Raw genomic sequence first — 13,159 nt, 5'->3', positions numbered from 1 at the left:
TATCTCATAAGGTGTTATTATGGAGGGGGAAGAATTAATGTACATAAAGTGTCTAGCACAGTATTAAATACGCTGTTCTAAGCTGCCTACTATACCTTTGGCCATTAGGTATAAACCATTAAAAACTATGATAAGTTAACTTTGTTAACAGAAATTATCCTTGTAGCCTAGAATCATCAACCAAGAAAAAAAAAAATAGAAAGGAAAATAACAGTACCAAAAATAATGTTTCAATGTATCTAAAAGGAATGAGGTTTTAGAAGGCCTGGTATCTAAATATCAGGATACAAGAGTTTACCAGTCATACCTTACCATTTTTAGTAATTGCAGCCACATTCCAGTGCAGAGTTGCCCTGGAAAGGCAACTCTTTCCAGGTAGAAAGAGTTGGAACCATAAGGAAAGGAAGCTTGGCTAACAAGCTAGAATTACAGACAGCTGATCAAGAAATTCAGGAGGTACCTGATTAAGAAACCCCAGATGATACCCCTTCTGTGGAGAAGACTAATACTGATTTGGGAAATGGGATTCCGGCTGCTGGAAAGGGGAGGTGGAGTCAGAGATGGTTTCTTTCTCGCAGAGCTCCCCCACAATGGTCTACAGTACAACAGTGATCAAGAGTAGGCCGACAGTGCTTAGAGGCTGACTGCTCCCAAATGACAAGGGAAAATAGGTAAAACCACCATGATGGGGACCCACAACATTCCGTAAGCATTTCTCTGCAAAATTTCAGTTCCTGCAGGGGTCAGAGTAGAGTCATTTCAAGAAAGAGACATCTTGTTCATGGGGCCTGGATGCCAGATCCTGAACAGTGGTGGTATCCCAGAACACAGGGGAACAAAGAGGCAAAAACCATAAGCTCCAGAATCAACTAAAGTAGTAACACCATCTCCTAAATCCTATAAAATAAGAATAAATATATTGTAAGCACTGGTTATACAAGGCCTCCCTGTGTTCTCTAAACAGCTCTACCATGTAGCCAAAAAATGTATATTTTAGCCATAAGGAGCTTTAAACATGTAACTGACCATAACTGTCTTCTTGGAATTCAGAAGAGTTTTTGAGGTAATGCTACAAATTACCTACCTCTCCTAACAAAACTAAGACATTCATGCCACTACCTTCTTACTCTCATCACATTCTTTAAATTAGTTAAGCGAGGAGGCCGTTAGACTGAGGTGACTCGAATGTTCTAACGCAGTGCTAATGTTTGGCACCTACATAAGCAAACCAAAGTCTAAGCCTCAAGGTCAAGAAATCAAAACCAAACAGAACCAATCACAAACAACTAACTAGACTTTCCTGAATGAGGCAACAGTTTAAGTTATAGCCAATCATATATCTCCTTCTAAGGACATAATCTCTTTCTAAGTCTCCTCTACCAAAGTCTTGCTTCTGACTCTTAACTACCTCTGGTTTGTCTCTGCCAGATCAGAGCCCATATTCACTCAAATAAACTTTTAAACATTTTAATATGCCTCGGTTTATCTTTCAGCATTCAAACTCTGTCCTAACTACCATCCTAGCTTATTTTCATGTTCTCTGACATTTAAAAGGGAAAGTGTTTTAGAGATCATCTGGCCCACTCCACCCCCACTCTGCCCCCACCACAGTTTAAAAGAAAGGAACCAAGACTCAGGTAGATCTAGGCACAGTCACAATCATAATAATGCTAGTCTTTATCCCTTCATGAACGTTAACCAAATCATTTTAACAACACCTAACTATATCCACATAAGTTGCCAGTGCTCGGCAATATGACTAGCATAACTCAGTTATGAGTAACAGAAAAACTAAAATGAAAAATAAAGTGATGTATCACATGCAGTCACATGAGAAATCTATTATTTTGAAGACTGCCACAAATGCACTGCAATTTGGATTCCCAAAGACAACTGGGAAACAGAAAGTGTTCTTAGTCACACGAAGCTTATAGTGACAGTCAATTCTCCAAGCAATTCACACGTTATGGAAATGAATTTTTAATTATAATTTTATAGGGCTGTATTTTTAAAAGCAACTTAAGGATGTTTCATTAAAATGAGCATCTCACTAAAATGACTAGACTTCTGAAATCCAACTACAGTTTCCTTCACTTCCTCTTCTTCCCCACTCCCTCCAAGCCACCACCAGTCCACACTCAACTCTGACCCCACTTGCCCAACATAAGCCCACAGGAACCATCACTGCAACACCCTGCTGGCCTGCAGAAAATCATTCTGGTCTCTCCCTTTATCTCTCAGCCACAAATTGGCAAGTCCCTCTCTATGTCTAGGTGGTCCTTTTGTTTGCCTTGAATAGATCCACTTTCACATTCTCTATAACACCCTCCACAAATTGATTCCATATTGCAGCCTAAATCCTACCCAAATCCACAAGAAGAACCAAGCGCCTATTACAGGTACCAATTCATCAGGAAAGTGCACTGAACCAACACAAGAATAAGTCTGCAACACGATGCCAGTGAATTCAGATTTCTGCATGAAACTTTTCCCATAACTGGCCAGACAGAAGCCCACTCCTGACTCTCAACAACACGCTGTTCTTCCTGTTTAGTCCCTTAGTCGTATCCAACTCCTTGCAACCCCATGGACTATAGCCTGCCAGACTCCTATGTCCATGGGATTTTTCAAGCAAGAATACTGGAATGGGTTGCCATTTCCTCTCCCAGGGGATCTTCCCAACCCAGCAATCCAACCTGCATCTCATGCCCTGGCAGGCAGACTCTTTACCGCTGGGCCACCAGGGAAGCTCACGTATACACCAACATGTATACTGTATTAAAGCATACTGTAAGGCACTGCCTGTTTGCTACAGTTCACTTTAACAAGTTAGATGGTTTGCCCAAAGAGCCACAGATCTTGAGATCAGCTGATAGAACAGCTGAGGCCAGCACCAAGTGACCAACGGAATGCTGAAACCGCAGGATGCAGATTGTAGTATTTATCAGTCAAGTGATTCACATGGTTATCTCAGTATGAAGCACTGACCTAAGACTTCTATGAAGTTGTCTGGCTCAGGGGAAAAAAATAAAATCTCAAAAAAAGGACAGAGTAAAAGAGAACTAAAGAAAAATGATATGTGTTTTACCATCATGTAAGTCAGAAAAAGAAACCTTTAAATCCATTTTGAACAATATTTTCCTACTATTAATGCAGTTTTTCCTATACTTAGTAAATAAGAGTACCTATCACTACATAAAATATGTGAAGTGAGAGATAATTTCAATTAAGTGTAAATGGTACATATGGGCCTGTAATGAACTCCAATTTCTAAATATAAACATAGGCATGTAATTTTAAGAGAGAAAATCAGCTTCTCTTTGCCATTTCAAAAACATGACTACTGGACAAATATTTAAGGAATAACCACTTGAAGACTGCCAAACTATTTCCCTGCCCTGAGAATCACCCCTCTCTGCCCCTCCAGTCCCGCCCACTTGCTGGTCTGGCCCTGAACTCAGCCCCGTTTTATTAGCCCACCCACACATAACATGAATCCCAGCTCTTCTTCCAGACTCCCTCCTCTACTCCCTGCTATTTCTGTATGTGGCTTCTCCTATTTCAATAGTAGAGAGGTTCCTTTTCTTTCCAATCTTGCTTATTCCTCAGTTCCCACATATAATTTTGGTTTTATCAATCACTTCGTCTCCCATCTCTTCAGTCTCTTATTGTTTACTTCAGTTTTTCCTCTTGGGTAACACCAAGTGGAGCATGAGTCTCCATCACCCTAACACACCCATTCTTCTCCTCCTGACCACCCTGATTAAGCATCCTTTTCTCTTCAGCATGTCATCTGCAAGCTTTCGAAGGAGCGGTCTACTTGAAAGAGTAACTGACATCTATTTCCTCATCAGTTTCACGTGCCTTGCATGCTAAGTCACTTCAGTCATGTCTGACTCTTTGTGACCCTATGGACTGTAGTCCGCCAGTCCATGGGGATTCTGTTCATGGGGATTCTCCAGGAAGATTACTGGAGTGGATTGCCATGCCCTCCTCCAGGGGATCTTCCTGACCCAGGGATCAAACCTGAGTCTCTTACATCTCCTGCATTGGCAGGCTGGCTGTTTACTACCAGTGCCGTCTGGGAAGCCTTGCACATGCCTTAACCAAGCGCAAACACACTGACAGCAGAAATGTCAGAATGAGGTTGGGTGTAGCTGGGGGAACCTGGAGATTGCCGAGAGATTCCCACCAGCCTATGGCCACCTCTCACACTCCCCATTCCACATTCTAGACACAGGGCCAACATCCAGCCATCATCCAACCAAGAGGCATGAGGGTTCTGGTTGGCTAGATCATGTAGGTTTAGAATTTGGGATTTTTAAGTGAAACTGAACAATTTCTAAAAATTAGCCAGTAATTTGATTTTTTAAACACTGAGAATGAAATAAAATACCTCTTCTGGATTCAGCCTATAACCATGAAATTTGCAAACTATGCTTTAAATCACTGGTGGCCACAGTAAAGAATCTGTCCACAGTGCAGGAGACCCAGGTTCAATCCCTGGGTCAGGAAGATCCCCTGCAGAAGGGAGTGGCAACCCACTCTGGTATTCTTGTCTGGAGAATTCCGTGGACAGAGGAGCCTGGCGGGCCCCACTCCATGGGGTTGCAAAGAGTTGGACATGACAGAGCAACTAACAATACACACGCCTTATGTCTCTCTATTAACAGTTCTCTTAAAAAGTCATCAGTGACCACATAGCTGCTATAAACAATGGCCTTTCTCATCTAATTTTCTTCACCTTTCGGGGGACGGGGGGAGCAGGGGGTTGGTATCATAAACTGCTCTATTAGACTGCAATAACCAAAATTCGGTGACTCCACTCTTTGCTTATCGTTCTGCCGTTGCCTTTCTTTAGCTTATCTGGCTTGATCATTTTCTTTTCCTTCAAAAACCCCTAATTGCAAAATCATCTAGTATCTGGGAGTCAACTACTTCCACTACAAAGCTCACTCCCCACAAAATCTCCAGCTTCCCTCCCAAGCTCCAGCCTCAGACTTCTGTACCTGGGTACCAGTACTCCCAAAATATGCTGTGCTGACTCATCCTCTTCCTTAGCATCGGTGCCACCAATTCCACTTCTTCTATCCCTTTCCTCTGAACCAATCAGCCTCAGAACTCCACCAGTTGGGCTCCCCAATCAATCATCACTTCTTTTCTGTGTCCTTTGCAGAATCGGTCATGAATGTCTCCACTTCTTCTTTCTTTCTCCTTGACTCTCATTAGCTCTCAGCTGGAGGACTAATCCCAGAGCCTGCAAACCCATCTCCTAGGCCTAGGTCCTTCATCTCTTTACCTCCACTCTGCTGCCCGGTTCATCTTCCTGAAGGACTCAAGTTCTGGCCAATCCTGTGCTCAGAACTAAATTGGTACCTGTTGCTTACCCAGAATGGAACCCAGGACCCTCCCTGATACTTTCAGCCTGCTTCTCCTCCACTTCCTTCCCTCTACGAATGTCCTAAGTGTCAAGCAAAGTCGTTTATAATCATTCGGACTACCTCCTGGCTAGTGTCATCCTTTTCCCTGAAGTCCTGTAACCCTGGATCTATTCCTCTGGTGGTCTTTACACAGTGGAGCCTCTATTTAAGGTTCATGGGTCATGCCTTATCTCTGTAAGATGTGGGATTCCTTGGCATGGCAGGTCTGGGGTCTCATTTGTCTTGGAGCTCTCACAATGATAGCAGTGACTTCTGGCTCCCTATTTGAGGGCCAGATGACTGGGCCAGTTTCCTGACTGCCTGTAACAGTAACAACAATCACATTATAGTTTTTCACCAGCTGGGAAGGAACTTAGTATGGGAGTGAGGACCCCTTGTCTATCTGGCTGAGGTAACTGGGGATTAGAATGATAATATAGTGGCATAGAGGGCAAGTTACAGGTGCAACTTCATATTTCTTACTTTAGTTTGATACGGGTTCACATCAGGTGAACTTTAACTGCCATTTCCAGTTCTTTCAATTTGAGATTAGAGCTGTTTTTCAGTCACCAAGATAGCAAGCTCATTTGTGGCAAAACAGACATCCTCAAAGGTCCCTCCTCCACCCTGTCCCCTGGTCCTCTGTCCACTGTGTTACTCTGGACTTGTCCTCTAGGATTCAGCCCAAGGCATCTGATCCACGAGGTTGTTTTGAGTTACAGCATTTTCATTTCATTCTCTTTAAAAATAAATATTTTTAAAATTGAAACAAGAATACATCCCACATGGTTAAAAGAATTCAAACAGAACAAAAGTGTACTAAATGAAAAATATCCCTCCCACATCATACTTCCCTAGTTGAGGCTTCTCTCAGTCTCCTAAAGAAAACTGCTATGTCATTTCTCTGGGTACCCTTCTAGAAGTTTTCCCTTGCTTGCAAATATATGCAAAAGACAATCACTTTTGTATAAGAACAAAAGAACTCAATGCACACTAGTAGGCCACTTGGTTTTTGTTCTTAATGATATTCGGTAATTGTAAATACACAGAAACTTGTAAGCCTCATGCATAGAAAGCCTTTGGAACTGTATTTGGCTCACAGTCAATGCGAAATAAATGACCCTTTACATGGTACCTAGCAGAGGACATTCCAAGATTCTAAAATTCATACCCATTAGACCCTAGGAGCACACACGCAAAAAAAGCTGCAGTTCTGCAAGAGGAAGGCTCAGAAGTGCTTCTTTCCGCTCACATTCCAGAGACAGGCTCCAGCAGACTTGGCTGTCACCTCTCACGCTGCCACCAGAGCTCACGCTCCCCTCGGCGAAGTCACACCCCGCTTCCTCTGATCCCACCTAGTCCAAACACCTCGTGCAAGAGTGAAGGCTTCCTAACGTGTTTTGTTGCAACCCCTTTCAGAAAACTGAGACAAAGTAGCTTCTTGCCCTTTCATTTGGTTACATGGCAATGAAAGATAAATTCCCCCGTGTACTCTGAGCTGTGTTGAATCAGCACCCCCAAGTTTTGCCCAAGCTGATTTAGTTCCGCACCTCGTCACGAGGTGTTTCTAGAAGGTAATGTGGGGTCTTCGGCCTTCAGCTCCTGCCCGCAACCTCTTCTACTGAGCCCTCTAATTAGAACAGATCTCACAGGAGGTGCATATTAACAAATTAACAGCACCCGGGCTCGGCGGCGAGTTGGAGGGGCCTTACGAGACCACCAGAGAAGCCTTTGCTCCCCTAGAAGCAGTTTTCGGTTTGGACGACTTTGTTCAAAAGCTCTGCAGAAACCACACCCACCCCACCCCCCGCATTTACACCATTTTCAGTTCCCCACGGGGAGGCCTGCGGCACTTCGGCTGTTTCGTTCCCATACCCGAGGAGCCCTTCGCTTCTGCGGCGCTGACCGCCTACCCAGCATGCACCACGGCGGGCCAGCCCCCAGTGGGGGAGGGGGCAGGGAGCCGGAAGGGCAAGACCCTGAGGATGGCGAGTGTATGTGGGTGTCTGTGGGATTCAGAGAGCTGGCTTTTAGGGGGAAGCTGGTGACTGCAACTCCTCAAGAAAGAGCTGAGAGTCCATTTACGTTCCATCCCCCCAAGAAACTTTGCTTTCCAAGTACACGTAGGTTTATGGACTGGAGGACACAGCCTGCGCACACGAGCCGGGCCTCCCAGCAACGGACGGTGGGTAGAAATGCCATCACACTGGTACCCTGATTCTCCTCAAGGGGAGAAACATGAGATGCCTGACCCTTCCATGTTACTCGCCGAGAGGCTTATGTGGGGTGAGAGACTGGGTCAGAACAGGCCAGCCGCAGACAACTGTTCTGCCACTGACTTTCCAGACATTCCCCAAAGCCCTGAAGCACCGATACCCGAGCCGGCATAACTGTACATGTAGGGGAGGGTGAGACGTCTTTCATAACAGCTACCGCTTCTTAACGGAACGGCCTTTCCATCGAGCCAGTCACATAGCCCAGCCCAAAGCCCCAGTCAACTAGAATACTGAAAATTCAGGAAGAAGTTGAATAAAAGGCACCGTTACCTAAAGTGGCCCTTGGCCAGGCCCCCGGGGCCAACAGAGATCCAGGGGCTACTGAATGACCTCAACTGCTCTGGACTAGAATGACGAGAAACTTCTGTGAGAAAAAATAATAACCAGCCCAACTCGAGTCCGGAGTGTGAACAAAAAGCTAGGGTCGGAAGGATACCTCAAACAGTGGACTTATGCTCAGACCAATCTCTAGAGGAAGGCCCAGGACGCGCTGGGACTACGTGTCATGGAGGGAATAAAGGCTGAGGGCTGACATCGAGCTGAAGGCAAACTGAGCGAGTTTCTAGGCACAGATGTGAGAGAAAAGGGGGCATGCATTGAGGGGAGGGATCAGACACTCTCCAGGGTAGGATGGATGACAACTCTGAGCAGCTGTCTGCACAGTTCAGGGCTGCTGGGCCGTTCCAGTGACTTTAGGGAATTAAGATGTTTGGGGTAGGAGTTCCAGACAAAATTGAATTTAGTCTAGCTTCCAGTTGCTCTGGCCAGAATCCTGGGCATTATTCTTGACCTCTCTCGCGCGCCCCCACCTCATACCCAATCTATCAGGAAATCCTATTGGTCCTACTTTCAAAATTCTGCCCAATTCTTACCCCTTCTGCTACTATCTAGCACTGTGGTCCAAGCCACACCATGTAACACTTCAATTACTGTAATAACTTTCCCAGGGTTCTTGCTTCTACCCTTGCTGCCCTGCTGTCCGCACAGCAGCCAGAGAGATACTTTTAATCTGTAAGTCAGAAAGTGTCCCTCCTCATCTGGAAACCCTCCAGTGGATCCCCATTTTACTCGGAGGAAAAGCCAAAGTCCTCCCACTGTCTTATTAGCTCCTGTGCAGGCTGTTTGCATGGTTCCTTAGCCTGCATCTCCTCCTGCTCTCAGCCTCACTCACTCACTCCAGCCACACTGGCCTCTTCATCCTCATCCTCATCCTCATCCATCCTTGACCTAACCAAGACCACCCTCAGAGACCTCCTTAAAGCACTTCGCTAAATCTGGGAAGATCTTTCCCCAGATATAGTCATGACTCACCCCTCAACTCACTCAGATCTCTTCTCAAATGTGAAATTCTCAGAAAGCTCTCCCCCGTCCAAAATTACAAAGGCATACAAATCCCCTTTGAACTGCTGTATTTTTTTCATGTCATTTAACACTAATGTGATATACAGGCACATATACATATATAGAATTCATTTGTTTTACATATATTATGCTTTCTATTTGTCCTTCCTCACACTAAAATGCGAAGTTCCATAAGAGCAAGGAGTTTTATATAGTTTGTTAATGGGTAATAATGTTAATTCTTTGAGCCTACTAGAACGTCTATCTTACAGATGGCTCCCAATACAAATAGTTTAAATGAGGAAGTGAAATGATTTACAGTCAAAGCCACTGAATGGCCCCTTTACCAGACTAGTAGCTCTGCCGTGGCAGGATAGGTACCATCCATCCATCATACATGGGATACATGAGAGCAGCTAATCAGTGGGGCTTCCCTGGTGCTCACTGGTAAAGAGTTCACCTGCTAATGCATGGGTTTGATCCCTGGGTGAGGAATATCCCCTGAAGAAGGAAATTGCAACCCACTCCAGTGTTCTTTCTAGGATAATCCCATGGACAGAGGAGCCTGGCGGGCTAGAATCCATGGGATAACAAAGAGTAGGACACGACTGAGTGTACGCGCGCACACACACACACACACACACATACCCACACACAGTGAATCTATACAAACAAAACACTTTGCTGAGGTCTAAAATATCATGGTAATCAAAACATACATGGTCCTACCTTCAAGGATCTTACAACTTAGTGACTGGAGACAGATATTCAACAAATAACTCCACAAATAAAGAGATAATTACAATTGACATAAGTGTACTATTAAAAGAATCCAGAAAAGACATTCTATTTGGGATTAGGTTGGTAAAAGAAGAAATGGAAAGAGCTGAACTGATTCAAGATTATTTAGAAGATGGAAAATATAGATGTTGTCAGTGGATTAAATGAGGTTGGGGAGAATTTTATTGACAAAGGTGAGTCCTGAATTTTTGGTTTAATTTCTGGAGTAAGGAGCCCTTTGTATGAGTTAGTTTAGGATACTTAATAATGGACCCTCTAAAGATATCCATGTTTTAAACTCTGGAACCCATAAATACTACCTTATCTGGAAAAGGCATTTATGGGTATGATTATTTTAAGGATCTTGAGGACAGGAGATTATTCTGGATTATCTAGATGGGCCCTAAATGTAATCACGTGTATCCTTATAAGAGGGAAGCAAAGGGAGATTAAAACACATATAAAAACACAAGAAGGCAATGTGAAGATGGGACAAAGGGATTTGAAGATGCTGACCTTGAAAGCTGGAATGATGTGGCCACAAGCCAAGTGTGATAATTTCATGTGTCCATTTGACTGGGCTGCGGGATATCCAGACATTTGGTCAAAAGTCATTCTGGGTGTGTCTGTGAGTGTGTTTCCTGATGAGATTTGTTTGAATCAGTGGACTGAGTAAAGCAGACTGTCCTCCCTAATGTGGATGTTCCTCATCCAATAAATTGGAGACCGGAATAGAACAAAAAGTCTGAAAGAGAGGAAACGTCTCCTGCCTAACTGTTTGAACCAAAACAGTCATCTTCTCCTGCCCTAGACTGGAATTTATAGCGTGCACCCTCCTGAGCCTCTAGCTTGATGGCTGCAGAACTTCTCACCCTCCATTGCTACATGAGCCAGTTCCTTATAATAAAACTCATGCACACACACATAAACACACACACACACACACACACACACACACAATTGTTTCTCTAGAGGTTGTGAGGTTGGGAAAGTCACTCAGTCGTGTCCAACTCTTTGTGACCCCATGGACTATACAGTCCATGGAATTCTCCAGGCCAGATTACTGGATGGGGTAGCTTTTCCCTTCTCCAGGGGATCTTACTGACCTAGGAATCAAACCCGGGTCTCCTACATTGCAGGCAGATTCTTTACCGTCTGAGCCACCATGGAAGCCCTGATTTATAACTGTACCTTCCATCCACTCATTCAGCTGGCATTCATCAGACAGACACCAAACCAGGCTGTGGGATAAAATATAAGCAACACATTGTCCCCGGCCTCACAGATTTCATAATTCAATGGAGGAAAGGAGCACAGGAGTAAACAGAAGATTCAAGAGCTGTAATAGAATCAAGCACAAGGGGTAGTGGGGACTTGGACCTCTGTAGGGACAGAAGTCACCTCCTTCCATCACAGTACTGAGCACGGAGGACATTCTTGAGGCATTCGAGAGCACCTTATTTGTGAGGAAACAGAGGAGGAAATGACAGCTCAGCTCGTATTCTGTACTACAGCAGCCCTAAAACAGTAATGACATGTCAGCGGTTCAGTGCCACCCAGGGCCTCTAAGCACGAGAAAGTCTCAGCTGTCAGGAAGGGTGGTTGCCAAGCTGAGGTGCACACAGGATGTTCTACGGGGCAATCTCCATGTGACATTCAGAAAATGGTCACTAGGTGGCAGGGTTAGCATTTGCAAAATTGCCACCAGTAGCAGTTAACTACTAGCTGGATTCTTGGCTGGAAGCAGTTTTTGTTTCTATCCCAAAGGGAGAGAAGGGCCAAGTCCTAGGGACAGGATGACTGGGTACTCTCTCAAATCTCACCCAGAGCTTCCTGCGCACACAATCCCTCATTTCTAAAGATGGATCCATCCCTGCTCCCGGGGCACTGGGCTCAGTACGCACTCTGTCCTAAGGAGCAGGTTCAGACTGAGGTTCGGGGCGGGGAGGAGGAGGAGAAAGGCTGCCAAGTATTCTTCAAAGCTTTAAGGGAAACAAGTGGCTCTTATGCTTTTGACATCTTCAGCTTTCCCTGTCAGTGTCCTGTTTTATCTGGTGTCACACTCCCAGGGTTCAAGCCCTACCTTAGCCACAGAACCAAATGACCTTGAACAAATTGTTTAGCTTCCTTGTGTTTCTTTACCCAGAGATGACAGAGTATAGTCATACAGATTAAATGAATTAAAGTTTCTAACTTACATAGAATAGTACCTGGTGATAACAGTAAGCACTATGTGCTAAATATTATTATTATTTTCTCTAGGTAAAAAGGAGAAATTTTTTCTCAATTTCTTATGAAGATGGTAAGTAGTTGGAATTCTAAGTTGTAATTTTAAAACAAAGACAAAAAACAACTTTGAGTTCCAAATTTTCAGATGAAATTATAAAGAAAAAAGTGAACACTCAACAAAAGGTATTTACATCCATTCTAGAATGATGAACCAGGCTCTTTTCCTGGTAGAATTCTAGAGTGGAAATGGGCCACCTCCTGACAAGGACGCATCTGACCCTCCAGGTATCTAGCTTCCCATCTCTTCCCACAGAAAAACGGAGCCTGAGACCCCAGAGCCAGCAGATGCTTTATAACCTGTCCATGGTCTTGACTGTGGTGGTGATTCTCTCATTTCCCATATGAGAACAGAATTCTGACATCACAGCCAACTTCTCCAGACACTCCAAAACTGCACTGTCCCACCAAGGCTGTAGTTTTTTTCCCCAAAAAAACACATACACACAGCTTCAGGTAGCTCAATTTCAACCTTGATTAGGACCTTATCTATTTACGTAAAGGAAACTTTTTTGTCATTTGTTTAGTTTCTTATTGGCTCTTGAATAGTGAATGTGCATGTATTTAAAAGCTACAGATCAGCCTCGTTTTTCATGGCAGATATATGTGTAATTACATTTTGAAAAATCTGATCATAGACTGCATAAGATTTGGTTGCAGGAGTTCTACAATGCAAAGCAGTCACAAACTGACTTCTTTGATAAAATAAATGGTTGTATTTTTATCAGTCCTACATAAAATTTAAATTTTTATGCTTGATTTGCTTAAAGTGAATTCAACCATATTTACAAAGTAGAAAGAAAGTTTTAGAATTTCCTCTTTCTTCTTCTTCTTTTTTTTTTGTTTGGTATTAACAGAGTACAACAGGAACAGATTTGTTCTAAAGAGGAAGGTTCTGCTAGAATTGAAGCTACAATCGTAAAAATTTCCCATACTTAGCCAGTATTGATTGACTCTCCATGTAGAGATTTTGCTCTCAACTTCATGCTAATTTATGGTGAGACTTATGATAATATATTCAGCAATACAAAATGGATTTTCTCTCCCTTGTTGAAA

At 43.8% G+C, this 13,159-nt stretch overlaps 1 protein-coding gene across 2 annotated transcripts in view; it reads left to right on the top strand.

Annotated features, from left to right (window-relative positions):
- Positions 1-7,384: 7,384 nt before the first annotated feature.
- Positions 7,385-13,159, top strand: part of CD180 (CD180 molecule) — a 29,868-nt gene continuing 24,093 nt past the window's right edge. The window contains exons 1-2 of one of the 2 annotated variants that reach the window (XM_020878306.2): positions 7,385-7,605; positions 12,080-12,119. The gene's annotated coding sequence lies outside the window, so the exon portion shown is untranslated. The remainder of the gene's footprint in view (positions 7,606-12,079; positions 12,120-13,159) is intronic. The other variant, XM_020878304.2, reaches the window with a different exon arrangement.

Source organism: Odocoileus virginianus, chromosome 14 (assembly GCF_023699985.2).
Source record: "Odocoileus virginianus isolate 20LAN1187 ecotype Illinois chromosome 14, Ovbor_1.2, whole genome shotgun sequence".
Classification (NCBI taxonomy): Eukaryota; Metazoa; Chordata; class Mammalia; order Artiodactyla; family Cervidae; genus Odocoileus; species Odocoileus virginianus.
The sequence above is the reverse complement of the archived record's forward strand: the minus strand, read 5'-3'. Positions and strand labels throughout refer to the sequence as shown.